We start from the raw sequence: 15,703 nt of genomic DNA, 5'->3' as shown, positions 1-15,703 counted from the left end.
TGGAGTTTTGAACCACATGACTGACCATGGTGAATTGTTGAAGGCGATGTTTAATTATAAAAGACCTCTTACAAGACATCATGTTCGTGATGTTTCTCATGTTCCTTTGTTTATGTAAGTGAACTGTCAAAAAGTGGATGAATGTTAGATGTAGAAAATTAAACAAGTTTTTGATATCCTTGGTGTGCTTACACTTAGTTGTATAAAGCATGTCAAGATTGGAGTCTCCACATAGGTATATCTTTCCAAATTTTAGTTGGTTAGATGAGAAAGCAAGGCTTGCAAGCTTGCTTTATCCTTGAAAAATATTTTCGCGAGGATGTGAGAGAGAAGGGTAGGCTAGTTGTCAAAGACAAACAAACAGAGAAATTTTGAGAATCCCTTTGATGTAAACATGCACACAGTTACAAAAACATGTCTTTAGCATAGGCATATTTAACATGTAAATTTGCAAAGGCTGAACTAGAAAGAAAGTAAGGAGACTGGAAAGTAAACGGAAGACGAAACTACATTTCTAATGAGCTATTTAACTATTGGCCTAAGACTAGAATTCAATAGGAGCTCACATGTACATATACCCATGGAATATTGAGTTATTGAGAGAAAACAAACATATTGTAGAGGCTTCACATGCTTCGATAACTAAGAAGAAGAATCGCAATCTCTAAAATAAGGCCAACACCTTAGCCGTTGTATAAAAGGAAGCAACATGAGTATTTTTTTTGTTTTGTTTGTTTTGAGGCTTTCTGGGTGAAATATTTATGCATATTGGCATCGGTGCACATTACCTTGATCCCAAGGTAGAAAATTGTCTCTAACCCTACCACATGGCAATCAAGGGTGACCAGGGTTGTCTCGTGACATGAGATGTCTACTACAACGAAATATGTTGTGGCCTAGCTAGATGAGAATATGGTGCAAAGAAATGCACAACAAGAGCCATAGGCCTTGAATGGGTGTCCTTGAGATTCCTAGTTGATCCATGGAAAAGCCTTGGAACACCAAAACGCGCAATCGAAAGTTGCTCAAATGCATCAATGCATGTTACGGCATCACATAAGAAGATATTGATTTATTTAAAAGAAATAGTGTACATGTTAAATCTCCATGTTTATGGATGAGAGACACACATTTGATTACATCAATTCAATGAGGTCTACTTGTGGCATCATGTAAAGAAACCTTGTGCTATTCAATCTGACTAGAGGCATTGAAATTTCTTTGCCTTATATGGATACATAGAGAGAGAGAGAGAGAGAGAGAGAGAGAGAGAGAGAGAGAGAGAGAGTTGATTACACAAGATATAAGTGGAACACAATAACTCAATCTCTACTAACCGGAACAATGAGAATGTACAAGAGGTGGCTTTATAGCCAAAATGCAATGCAAATATGACCTCATAGACCGTGTTAAACAATGTTGTTGACATCATAGCTTAGGTGAGGTTTAGGATGCTAGCACAGGGATGATTCTCACACCTAACATCCCCTCCTTTAGCTCCAAAAAGTAGTTTTAATTCAAGCAGAATGGATGGGAAGCCAACATAGACTCTAACTCAAGTCTGATAGACTCAGAGGTGATGATGTAATAGCATGACTACATATAAACCAACTTTGAATGACTCAAGAGGCCGAACAAGAACCAGTTTGGCTCAAAGGTAGGTGTTCCAATGTTCAAAGGTGACGGAAAGCCAACACGAACTCTAACCTGAGTCTGATAGACTCAGAGGTGATGATGCACCAACATGACTACATATAAACCAACTATGAATGACTCGAGAGGCTGAAAAAAAATAGTTTGACCCAAAGGCATGTGTTTTAATGTTCAAAGGCTGGACCGTGCATATCCTTTGGATGACTTCGAGGCTATTCAAACCTCCTTAAAAAAAAAAGCCTTACGATAGATAAAAAAAGTGGTCTCTTTTAGGTTACCTTATGCATATGTTGAGGAAAAATACATGGGCGGTCTTATCACATGCATTAAGAGCATGCACACTGTTTAGACCCCACTATGTGCATAATTATAGGTCACAAGAAAATTGTGTGAAAAACATCTTTACAATTTTTCACAAATGCATACAAAAATATTTTTTAATGGAAATTTGAAAATTCTAGTGAGCTTTTAAAAAGTTCGAGAAATGATAGAAATCAGATTGCTCGAGATACTTGCTTAAATAGTCCAAGCTTTGAAGAAATATTCCATCCTTGTTGTTTTCTCGCTCCTTGGTCAAAACTTCTACGATGACGAAGCTTTGAATGTGGCTTGTCAAAAGCACAAGCTTGGAAATCTTGTTGCAGCACCATCTCTTGATCTTGCGCTGGTAGCATGCATAAGATCACCATTGTGTGTGTGTGTGTGTGTGCGCGCGCATGCGCTTAAAATAGCTACAACCAAGGGCTGAAAATGTCCTTATGTTTCTATGTTGCTGCATGATGTCAAGGTCGGGAGGCTAAAGAGGTAAAAAATAGCCCTTTGTCAATGACATTTGTGACCTGAAAATTTCAGTCGAGACAAGCTCCTTGGGGCTCTTGAAAATAAGTTGAAAATTACACCCAAGAGAAGCTCCTTGTTGTAGTCGTCGATAGCTAGTTGAAACTTTCAACGAAGGAATGATGATGGCCATGTGCCTTTTGGGAGTGTCGAAGAGCAAAGAATGATGGCACCAATGTTTGAAGAGGGACTTGAGGGAAAGCCTCTATGCATACATGGGTGCATATGACCTCTAGGTCGCAAGAAAGTGAAATAAAGAGCACCAGACCACAAGAGCATGAGAACCATATTAATAATTTTAGTACTATTTTATTGGATAGTACGATCTGCAATGGATAAAGTGATAAAGCCTTTTAAAACGAGATGAATAAATCTCTAGGAATTTAGTGAAGCAAGAAAATAGGCTTACAAGTAATTATTATCTTAATAGAATTCTAATTTTGCTTTGATATAATGTTTGTTTATATATATAAATATATAAATATAAATAAATAAGTATAAATAAATAAATAAATAAATAAATAAATAGGGAGAGAGAGAGAGAGAGAGAGAGAGAAGAAGAAGAGAGTTTTACGTCGTAGGAAACTATCCCAAGAGACCTTAAAGATCTAGCCGACGAGGAGTTGAACTCAAGACCTGTTATTCAAGAGGGAAATGGCATAACCAATCTACCACACTTGGGTGATAGAAAGGTTATACCATTTTCCTCTTTTTATTAGCGCGCGCACACACACCCCCACCCACACACCCGAGAAGAAGAGAGTTTTAATGTCGTAGGAAACTATCCCAAGAGACCTTAAAGATCTAGCCGACAAGGAGTTGAACTCAAGACCTGTTATTCAAGAGGGAAATGGCATAACCAATCTACCACACTTGGGTGAGAGAGAGAGAGAGAGAGAGAGAGAGAGAGAGAGAGAGAGATTTGATTACACAAGATAGAAGTGGAACATAATAACTCAGTCTCTACTAACCGGAACAATGAGAATGTACAAGAGGTGGCTTTATAGCCAAAATGCAACGCAAATATGACCTCATAGACAATGTTAAACAATGTTGACATCATAGCTTAAGTGAGGTTTAGGATGCTAGCATAGGGATGATTCCCACACCTAACATTCCCTCCTTTCACTTCCACAAGATAGAAGTGGAACACAATAACTCAATCTCTACTAACCGGAACAATGAGAATGTACAAGAGGTGGCTTTATAGCCAAAATGCAATGCAAATATGACCTCAAAGAATGTATTATACAATGTTCTTGACATCATAGCTTAGGTGACGTTTAGGATGCTAGCATAGGGATGATTTCCACACCTAACATTCCCTCCTTTAGCTCCAAAAAGTAGTTTTGATTCATGTAGAATGGATGGAAAGCCAACATGGACTCTAACCCAATTCTGATACACTCAGAGGTGATGATGTACTAGCATGACTACATGTAAACCAACTATGAATAACTCGAGAGGCTGAACAAGAACAAGTTTGGCTCAAAGGCATGTGTTACAATGTTCAGAGGTGATGGAAAGCCAACATGGAATCTAACCCAAGTCTGATAGACTCAGAGGTGATGATGCACCATGACTACATATAAACCAACTATGAATGACTTGAGAGGTTGAAACAAAAAATACTTTGACCCAAAGGCACGTGTTCCAATTTTCAAAGGCTAGACATATCCTTTGGATGACTTAGAGGCCATTCAATCCTCCTTAACAAAAAGCCAAAAAGTGGTCTCTTTTAGGTTACCTTATACATATGTTGAGGAAAAATGCATGGGTAGTCTATCACATGCTTGAAGAGCATGGACATTGTTTCAACCCCATTATGTGCATAATTACAGGTCACAAGAAAACCATGTAAGAAAAATCTTTGCAATTATTCACAAATGCATAAAAGTTTAATTTTTAATGAGATTTTGAAACTTCTAGTGAGCTTCTAGAAAGCTCAAGAAATGATAGAAATCAGATTGCTTGAGATACACGCTTAAATAGTCCAAGCTTTGAAGAATATTCCATCCATGTTGTTTTCTCCCTCCTTGGTCAAAACTACGATGATGAAGCCTTGATTGTGGCTTGTCAAAAGCACAAGCTTTGAAATATTTTTGCAACACCATCTCTTGATCCATCTTCTAAAATTATCTTTGTAATGGATAAAGAGATAAAGACTTTAAAATGAGATGAATAAATCTCTCGGATTTTAATGAAGCAAGAAAATAGGCTTACGAGTAATTATGATCTTAATAAAATCCTAATCATATAATTATAATTATGATTATGATTATATATATATATATATATATATAGATATATATATATATATATATAGAGAGAGAGAGAGAGAGAGAGAGAACGCAAGATAGAAGTGGAACAAAATAACTCAATAGCCAAGATGCAATGCAAATATGACCTCATAGACTATGTCATAGGATGTTGACCTCAAGCTTAGGTCTCGTCTAGGATGCTAGCATAGGGATGGTTCCCATGCCTAACAAATACATGGACTAGAGTATGTACCATCTATTAATGCTTTAATGGGGCTTACAATCATTTAGTATATGGTTTATTCTTTTGCTAGACAATTTCTAAGGCTTATATCCAACATTGGGTTGAAATATGTGCACACTTTTAATCCAAGATGCAGCTAGTTCTCACAAACCCATACAAAAAAGCCTACCCATTCATTGGAAATCCATAACTTCATCTTAGATACCATGTAACATCACTAGAGCCATTTCATGTGTGTGTGTGTGTGTGTGTGTGTGAGAGAGAGAGAGAGAGAGAGAGAGAGAATATGGTGGATCTTTTTGCACTCAATATACTTGATGAGATCCCTTGTTTATTCACTTGAGGAAAGTAGTATGAAAAAGTTTCGTGTGTTAAGTGTTAGATTGGGTTTAGAAGGGATGACAAAAAGCAAACGGGTTTTGCATTTTGTCAAAGATCTCTATATATCTCCATTTAAGACTCTTGGCCTCTAAATGAACTTTTGGAGGGCCCTCCAAAAGAAACATTCGTGCCCCATAGTCATCCATCTATTTCCTCTTTTTCTCCTAGGTTTGGAGATAAAGCAATTGTTGATAGGGGAGGATGAACCTCATCTTTCCCTCCTTGCACATCTTCCCATAAATTGGTAGCTAGTTCTTCATTTAATCCCTTAGGCTCATGCAAGGGGGTATCTATAGTAAAGTTGGCTCTTACTACCGCCTTGAATTCCTCATCTTCCATATCATGAACTACTATCTCCTTGCATTTTCTTCTATGCTATATGATATTGTCTCCTACTTTCTATAGCATCATGGAATTTAAAGCACCTTAGTAGGTGAAGGTCCTTCTACCATGGAATTTTAAGAACCTTAATACATGTGAATGTCCTTCTAGCATGGTTGGCTCTAATGGATCGATTGTCTATTGAGATCAATTGTTGCATTCTCTTCTAAAGCACAAAGATATCCCTGAAGCTTACTTGGTAGTTATTTTTTGTTGCTATTCAACTCTCAATAGAAATCCTTGTAGGTTCTAGAAGGTCATCAACTTGTTTATAGTGATTAAGCTATTGAAGGTTTATTTTGAAAATATTTAGCAAATTAACATCCTCTCTTTTGATGAAGACGGATATGAAATTATCTCTATCAACCGTTTTCTTGCCGTTGGATCATTTGATGACTCTGCTAGCTTGTTTGGTAAATCCATTGTAAGGTGTGTCATCCCATGCTCCACACATTGTCTTTTTACTCTTGGCTAGTTTCCCGTTAATGCTAGAGGGATCATCCTTCTTGATAGAGGGGTCATCCTACACGTGAACCTAAAAAGGGTGATTGTGTCTTTAGTATAGGATTAAACCTTTCTCTAGTGTTTCCCCTTGCTAGAGGGGTCATCCTACTTGCTTGGTCATTAACAATTTGAGAAGAAATAGGATCCATTAGAAATGTTGCTTCAAGGTGGTTGTCAATGGTGGTATGGTTGCCCCATTTTCTACATATTTCACACCAAAGACTTGAGTTTGTAGTCGCTTGATAGGTACCAATGAGATGGTTCTGTCCACATATACCACACACACACAAGTGTGAATATGGGTTTGGTGCCTTAATCAATCAATTTAGTAATTTCCTTCCACTTCTTGTTATGATACAGTGGTTCAACATTACAAGAAGAAATAAGATTGAGTGTAGATAAATAAGCCATCTAAAGAAGATGAGAGAGTACCAATGAAGATTGATAGAAGTGATGAGCAATGAAATAGCCAAAAGTGTAAATTTAAAACCATTGCTTTCATGGAGCTTCTGAGAACTTTGCTAGCTTTAAAAGGGAGATAAAACTATAGGTTGCCTAGTCAAGATGTGCTAACTTCATGTTAATTTTAAGCGCCATTCTTATTATTTATTTGTATCGAGATTATGGGGTGATCACCGATGATAGGCACATATCAGATTCAATAGAGTGAGATAACATGTTTTGACTATCAGTAGAATGTGGGCACCCATATGTGAATGGGACGACCCACATAAGTGGCTTGTAACCTAGTTTTTGTTTATTCTCAAATGTACTCACATTGCTCTTGCTTTCCTCCTCTCTCACATTATCTTCTTGCTTGCTGTGTGTGTGTGTGTGTGTGTGTGTGTGTGAACACACCCTTGGAGAGGATTATGTTTTTTTTCAAATTTTTTGTGCTCTATCTATCGATGGCAGAGTCTATGTATGTGTGTGACACCACCACACATTTCCAAACTCCACCTCCGTTGCTGCTCGAGCTTCAATTTGCCAGCGCTGCGACAATGCAATTTGCTATCAATTGCCTTGTGATTCCCTGTAGGGCTATCGATTGATTCTCTACTACTCACGATCGGCTGCACAATTTGCTAGATTTCAAGCTCTCTAGGCTCGCAAGGTTTGCAAGCCCTTTTGCCTTGCTTGATACTGGTGGCCTTTTTGCAAGCCCTTTTTGCCTTGCTTGATACTGGCTGCCTGACAATTTCTTGCTGGCATTTGATGTGCTGCTGCCCGACATCAAGCTCTATTTTGCCAAGCTCACTACGGTGCTGCTTGTCCAAGGCTTCCTCAATTCTCCAAGCCTTGATTGCTTAGAATACCTTCAAGCTATGCAAATTTGCCCCTCGGCTTTTGAATCTCGATTCTGTAGTTGCTGCCCGATTTGTCGTGCAGATTCCCCCAATCTCACAAGCTTGCATTCCCTTCAAGCTTTCAAAAAACTTTGCTTTGCATAGCTCACAATCTCTGCACTCGTTGCCCGATTGCTTCAAAAAACATACAAGCTTTGCACAGAGATCTCTTTTCTGCTCGATTATCTAAGAATCCTCAAGATCCCCAAAATTTCAAGAGGGGTTGCGTGCGTCGATATGCGGAGATCCGCAATTCACTCCGATGCGGCTCCGTAGATCTACCACCGCCAAGTTCACATTTGAGCTCTGAGCTCTACCATAGCTGGAAAGCTCCATCACTTTTGAATCGATTGCCAAGAAGCCGTCGCGTGCTCGTTGATTGCCATCACCAAAGCTTTGATACCAATCGAAGAGTGCATGTGTGAGGATGTCGATGCAGTGTGTGGGTGCACGTAGGGGAGAAGGAGAGGGAGAGAGTGTGTGGGTGGAGTCAACCTCACCTAATGAGCTATCCCTTATTCTTTGTATATATGTACACAAGAATAAGGAGTCAGTGGACGGGCGCCCATAGCCTGGGCGTTTGGACAAGGCACATGCACCTATACCCCAACACGACTAGTGACTCTTCCTCTGACTACAACGTCATGGAGGGGTATCCTACCAAAACCTTGAGAGTTCAAGTCAATACATGCATGCCTTGGCCCCCATCTTGGATCTAGCATGTTCAATCACTTAAAAGAGACCTTTAGTAGAGCCACTTTCTTTGAACATGCGGCTATCAAAGTAAATGGAGGGGGTGGGAAAGTAAATTCACCTTTCACATCTCATGTTAACCCCACACTGTCCATGTGAATATTCCACCCCCACGACACTTACTGGCCCTTTAGAGCTATACCCTTTTGAAGTTCTATTACTTGATGATAGGAGTCTTGCCAAAGTGCAAGAGGTCAAACACTATATCCTTGCAGCTAGGGAAAAGGAAATTGAAAGCTTACACAAGGTAGAACAATGCCAAGCCCTAAAGACAAAGGTCCCTATGGTATCACATGTACTACTTGAGCCACTGTGATTTCTAGACCATAGGGAGCACATTGCATCGGCTTTGAAGGACACCCCAACACATCAATCCTAGATGGGGTATTTCTCAATGAAAATTGAGAGTATGATATACAAACGGAGACTTTAACCAACCTATAGATGAGCCGCACATACCATGTGGGTTGGTTACATGTTGTACAATCCACATCGGGCGCTACCAGCTTGGAGGAGCAGCAATAGAGAGTTTGTGATGTCATCCATAGGTTATCGAGTTGGAAAGTCAAAACAAGGGGATTAACATGTCTTTCAACGGGTCTTATGAGATTTTTGGATACAAGCAAGGCTAAACAACCGACCCTATCACAAATGGAGACTCCTTTGATGAGTCCCATGGATCCTTCATATATTGTGTCTCCTGGAGTCTCAACACAATTTGAGCCCACAAGCAGTACCTTTAGTTTCCTAGATTTAACTCAACTTTCTCTTGGAGTCCCACCTACTCTGATAATGAGCATGACAGAAGGTGTATCCTTGACCTTGGTGGTTAGTACTACATCATTACATAGTATCATAGTGCCTACCTCAATACCTACAAGTGTGCATTAGTTGTATGTACCATTTGCTGCTCATGCTCATGTAACTCCTGCACCCACAATTGTTCGACAGCTTATGCTTCACAACCACACTATCCAAACCCTTCTTCTAGTGCAGCCATGCCAATTAACATTAACATGTCACATCCTGCATATGCTATGCCTAGGGCCACACCTATGAGCTTTGGGCCACCACATGGCACAATGGTGTGCCAAGCATGGGACTCAAGGATTGTACGTATGCCAAGACTAATGCCACCCTCCATTCCCCATGTAGTCCCGGGAGCAGCTCTTCCCACTACACCTGCTCAATTGGGTGACTTGGCAACATTTGTTAAAGCTATTGTAGAAAATATAGGTAGCACACCTAATAGAGAGCCTAGAAGCAAGTTAGTAAAAATGGCCAAGCCCACAAAAAAATTCAGTGTGGAGATGGAGATGTTAGAAAGCATATTGAGGTATTTGAAAATATATGCGATTTCTTGGAGGAGCACAATTAACTACATAAGTGCAAGGCTTCAAGCTTGACTCTGAATGGGAAGGTTGGGGATTGCTTTAGGAACTTAAGGGCTAAAGAGCACACACAGTACCCTACTCTTAAGAATTTTTTCTTGAAAGAGTACATACGAGAGGGAGTGATTTGGCGTGTAGCATCTTAGCTCTAAAAAGCCCAACGGGAGGAAGGAAAAAGAGTGAGAATTTATTAGTCGCTTAAAGAATCTAAATTCTCATTTTACTCCAAATGAGCATTTCAACAATAAGCAATTGCTCAATAGATTCATTAAATGACTACAACATGAGGATATCTATAATGGCCTATTCATTAGAGATATCACTACTTGGGAAGCAGTCACCACCACCAATGCAATCCAATTGGAAGACAATTTAATGATTGCAAGAGGAAGAGCATCTGTTGAACCAAATTCTGCTAGCTTGCAAGCATTTGGGAATGAACTGATGACCATAAGACCTATTGTTGACACTAGTTTGGTAATGTAATTGGACATAAAAGTGTCCTTTTATGGTTTTGGAAATAAATTCTATACTCCTTGTATATGTGTGAGGTTTCAAGTGTCCTTACATTAGCTTGATGCTAAGAACCCGATCTACATGGGAAAATTAAGTATCATGCATATTTCTTGATTCCTAGGTCATGACGTATTTGACTATAAACAATAATTTTTCACAATTAACCCCATGCTACACCACATAGAGAATTTTTCATGCAACTGATCTGTTTTTCTCGTTGACTTCAATGGGTTCCTGATGTAAATATAAGGTTGCTATTTTTGATTGTCCATACGATTAAGTATAAAAAAGTTGCATTTTTTGTATTCTACATACCTATCATTGGTGTTTGCATGACTCCACCCATATATACTTGTATATATGATTTATATTGATACAACTTGGTAATTCACCTTCATACTAACACCCCACAAAGCATAAAAAACATCCAAACATGTTTTCTTATGGCAATTCTAGACATAACTACAAAGTCTAAAAATTATTAAAAAAAAGGCTTCCACATTGTGGCCATCTCAATCTCTTTGGAATGCATGTTTCTATAGCCAATTGGTATTGGATGCTTGGGTTTAGACCTAAGCTACAAATTGACTATTTTTATTAAAGGAATAGAGCAATATTGGACATAATACATTTATAATAAAAATGAGTCCTATTTTTGTAAAATGATTTTTTTTCTTGACTTTGTGTTGTTAGTTATTAGGGATACTATGTAACATTTAATGGTCTAGTAACTTGTGTGTAGCGAAAAATAACATAGACATAGTGAGCATTTCATTAGAATAGATTCCTAAATGAGCATAGCAAGAGTGCTTGGATGGAGAGAGCAACAAAAGCATAACACCTAGTTAGATAGGCATGAACAATACTTCGAAAAGAGAGAAATTAAGATATCGACAATAGTTGAGGATTGGATTTACATGGAGCCAGTCCCCCCTCCAAAAGGCTTTGTATTATAGGTTTCCCCCATCAAGGGAGACATTTTACAATACAATACTTTGTGTTCCTTCAATAGCTTGCTGTTGCAATGAAGATGGAAGCTTCAAGCACCAAGCTCACACTTATAAAACACAACATCAATTCCCTCACGGACTTAGACCCAAGACCTCACACACCTTCAAAGATGGTGAGAGCTAGCGGGGTATGAGAGTAGATTGAGAGGAAGAAGGAGTATTCTTACGAGAAAGAAGTATATCTCCTCACATAATCACTCATAATACATTAGCATAGCTTAGTAATTAGCATGGTAGAGGAGATGAGCATGCATTGGAGCTTGGCTCTTAGTTGAATTTTCATGACAAAGCCAAGAGTTGTTGGTGTAGGCCTCCCTTCTCACAAGCTTGGAGTAGATGATGAGCTTTCCATTAAAGCTTGAGAAGGAGAGATAGAGTCTTCTTTACTTCACACATGAGCTTGTGTGAGTGTGTGTGTGATAATGCCTTGCCAAAATCAACCCCCTCTCTCTCTAGGTCGACCCCTCTTGATTTCTACTCATGCTGGCATCCCATTGGATCCTGCAAAGCTTAGTGAATGATAATTAAGAAGCATAAGTGATAGCCTTGTGACATGTGTCCCCCTTTCCCCTTTTGTGAGAGCTTTAGGTAATTGAATAATGCAATTAAACTCTCATTGGACCCCGTAGTCTTCTGGCCAATAGGAACCAGGCAAGCCATTGGGCTGCTAAATGCTCATTGGACCCCTTGGGAGACTGTCCAATAATCTTCTAGAGAGCTTAATTTCTATTGGTTCTTTTATCAAGTGTTTTTTAAATGAACTAAACTAGGTTTATTCTAGCCTAATTCTCATTGTCCACCTCTATGGCCATCCAATAGGATTTAAATGCACCTTGGGGGAAACTGAGCTAGCGAGCTGACATGTGTCTCCTATTCCCTTTGTATAAGGAAGCTTGCTAGAGTGTATGTGTGTTTCTCTCTCATCCCCTACAAGAAAGGATCGCCCCCTCCTATCTAGGGATATGTGAAGACTTTATGGTCTTCACATAAGCATCCAAATTTACCTAGAGTTTGACCATTGAACATTACCTTTGAATTTGGAGCCTTAGCATTTTGGAAGTCTTAATGGGCTGAACCTTAGGATCTTTGAAGCCCATTGATGCACATTGATCCTTTGCATATGGCCCCCTCTTTGCATCCCTATTTTCCCTGCTTTGGATCCCTACTGTGATCGGTCTGCCAGCTTAACCAATATTCTATCCTTTTCTCCCCTGGTACTTCCCCATATTAAATGATCAGTTTAACATGAGAAAATCATTTAGGAGAATTAGATATTAGTTATTATGACATTACCTCTCTCTTGAAATCATAGTCGTCCTTGACTATGGGGTAGAGAAGATAAATCCTAGTCATTAGTCCTTTTTCTAGCGGGTAGAGGATCCCTATTTTACCCTGCGACATCATTCTAGACTGGATGACTAATCTATTTGGCACTTGAGAGCCTAAGCTGCCGCAAGCATGTCTATGCATTAGTTCTATCAATCTTGCATAATAGAGTGACAAGCTCTACTTGGTGTTTGGAAGATGTCGTCTCCGCAAACTTGATCTTAAGCATGCATACTTCTTAACATTTGTGCACATTAAAGAAAAAGAGAGTCTTATAAGAAAAAAAACTTGTTCATTTAATTTTTTTTTTACATTTGCTTACTCTAGGGAAGCATTGTAAGGATTGACAAGGTTTAGGTTATCCTTTAGTTGTATGCCTTGCATCCATCTAGCATCTTCAAAAGGATAGTTCTTAAACTTAATAAGATACCGTCGGATAATCTTACCGCCTCTCAATACCTTGTCTCTCCTTTGTAAGGCTTTAGTAGTCTCACATGGAAAGCATTGTGTATGAGCCAATGATTGGGCAACTTGAGTTGATAGGCCATCTCATTGATTGGTTTAAGAATATAGAAGGGACCATAGTACCTTTTTGCTAATTTAGCATAGTATTTTTGGTGTTCCGTAGGATTCTTGCCCGTCGTGTGCCTTAATCTAGCCTTGGGAAATTTAAGCAAGACCCAATTATTTTCTTTAAAGGCTTGGGCTCTTCTGTGCTTATCACAACAGTAGCCTTTTGCCTTTGCTGTGTGATAGAGATAGCATCCTTAATCTTTTGGAAAGATTCTTGTAGGTCTCGGCTATACTCATATGCAACAAATATTTTTTCGTGTACCTTAAGTAGCAGGGGACTTTTGGATCTTCCCTCAATTACCTCAAAAGGTGCTTTTCCTGTGGAGGTATGTACAATATTATTGTAGGCATACTCCACTAAGGGTAAGTACTTCTCCTATTGGGACCTTTGATCTACTTCCCTTACGTAGGCTTTTAGTAGATTCATAATTGTTAGGCTAGATATTTCACTTTGGCCATCCGTTTGCGGGTGGTAGGCCAACGAGAAGTTTAGCCTTGTCCCTAAATTCTCAAAGAGACCCTTCCCAAAATTACTGGTCATTCTAGGATCTCTATCAGACACTATGGACATCAGCAAGCCATGGTACTCAAAGATTTGTGAGATGAAGAGGGTTGCCATTTGATGGGATTTGATAGTCTTTTTGATAGGTATAAAATGAGCCTATTTGCTAAACCTGTCTACTATCGTCCATATTCCTGTATTCCCATGGATAGACTTAGGAAATCCAAAGATAAAATCCATGGATATGCTCTTCCATTGTGAATTAGGGATTGGCAAAGGTTGAAGCAATCTAGGTTGCTTCCCTCTATCAAACTTCATGTTTTGGCATACCACACATTTAGAAACATATTCTTGTATGTTTGCTTTCATGGCAGGCCAATAGAAATATGTTTCTATCCCTTTTAGGGTAGACTAAATCCCTCTATGCCCTGCATAAGGAGGAGCATGGGATTTATACATTACTTTCACATGTAGTGAGCTAGTAACGCATAGTCTATTGCCATAGAGAAGATAATCATCTTGTAAGGTAAATGGTTCCTCTTTCTTCCCTAGCACAAGGGCTAAAATCACATCTCTAAAATCGAGATCAATAGAATACTCATCTATCATAGAAGATAGATCATTGTGAGTTTCTATGGAAACCGCATTCACTCTCGGCTATCTTGAGAGTGCATCGGCTACTTGATTATGTTTGCCAACAATGTTAGCAATATGAAAATGAAATTGCAAAAGGAAATTTTCCCACCTCATTTGTTTGTCGGAGAGCTTGGTCTACATCATGAAGTACTTAAGGCTTTGGTGATCTGTCCACAAAATGAAAGAAGTCCCCAATAAATAGTGCTTCCACGAGTCTAAGGCATGTAGAACTGCGAGGAGTTCCTTTTTATATATGCCTAGAGCTTGCTCAATAGGGTTGAGCCTTCAACTTTTGTAGGCTATGGCATGCCCTTCTTGGAGCAAAACAGCTCCAAGGCAATTACCACAAGCGTCACATTGGACCTCAAATGGCTTTGAGAGATCCGGTAGTGTAAGCACAAGTTGAGAGATAAGCTTTTCTTTAAGCTTTTGGAAAGCATTGTTCTCCTTGGCAAACCATGTATACCTAATGTTTTTCTTTGTTAGGTCATGTAATGGTCCCGCGATTTGTGAGAACTTTTCTATGAAGCATCTATAGTATGCACACATACCTATTCTTAGTTCATGTAGATTCCTTTGATTAGGCCATCCTTTTATTACCTCTAGCTTCAATGGATCCATTTGGATGCCATCTTGAGAGATAATGTGACCTAAATATTGAATCTCTTGTAAGAAAAACTCACATTTCTTTCGATTAATATAAAGTTTATTCTCTCGTAAGACTTGAAATATTACCTGGCGGTGTTGCTTGTGTTCGTCTAGTGAATTAGAGTCGATGATTATATCATCAAAGAACACTCCAGTAAAGGTTCAATGAGACCTGAATAGCTTCTCCATCAAGCAATCAAATGTGGCTGGTGCATTGGTCAAGCCAAAAGGCATGACAATGTATTCGTGAAGACCAAACATAGTCTTATTTGATGGTAGCCACTTTTTAGGTCAATCCTACTGAAGTAGGTCGACCCTTGTAGCTTATCAAATAGGTCTTCTACCCGTGGAACGGGAAACCAATTCTTGATAGTGATCCTATTTAGTGCTCTATAGTCAACACAGATACGATATGTGTTGTCTTTCTTTTGCACTAATAACACGGGGGAACAAAATGGAGATGAGCTAGGCCTAACCATGCCCTTCTCAACTAACTCATACACTTGCTGCATAATCTCCTCTTTTGAGCTTGAGAAACTCTATAAGGAGGTTTATTAGGTGGTGAAATTCCTGGAAGAGGTTCAATTGCATGGTCATCATTGCGTCGTTTAGGAGGTTATTCACAAGGGATGTCGTCAACAAAAACATCTTGAAATCCCTTGAGAGAAAGTTGGATAACTCTAATTCCTTGTGATTGTCTATATTTTCTTTTGCTAAAGCATTAGGTTTATTTTGAGAATG

This window comes from Adiantum capillus-veneris, chromosome 2 (genome assembly GCF_014529385.1).
Source record: "Adiantum capillus-veneris isolate H3 chromosome 2, ASM1452938v2, whole genome shotgun sequence".
Taxonomy (NCBI): Eukaryota; Viridiplantae; Streptophyta; class Polypodiopsida; order Polypodiales; family Pteridaceae; genus Adiantum; species Adiantum capillus-veneris.
This window is presented reverse-complemented; position numbering follows the sequence as displayed.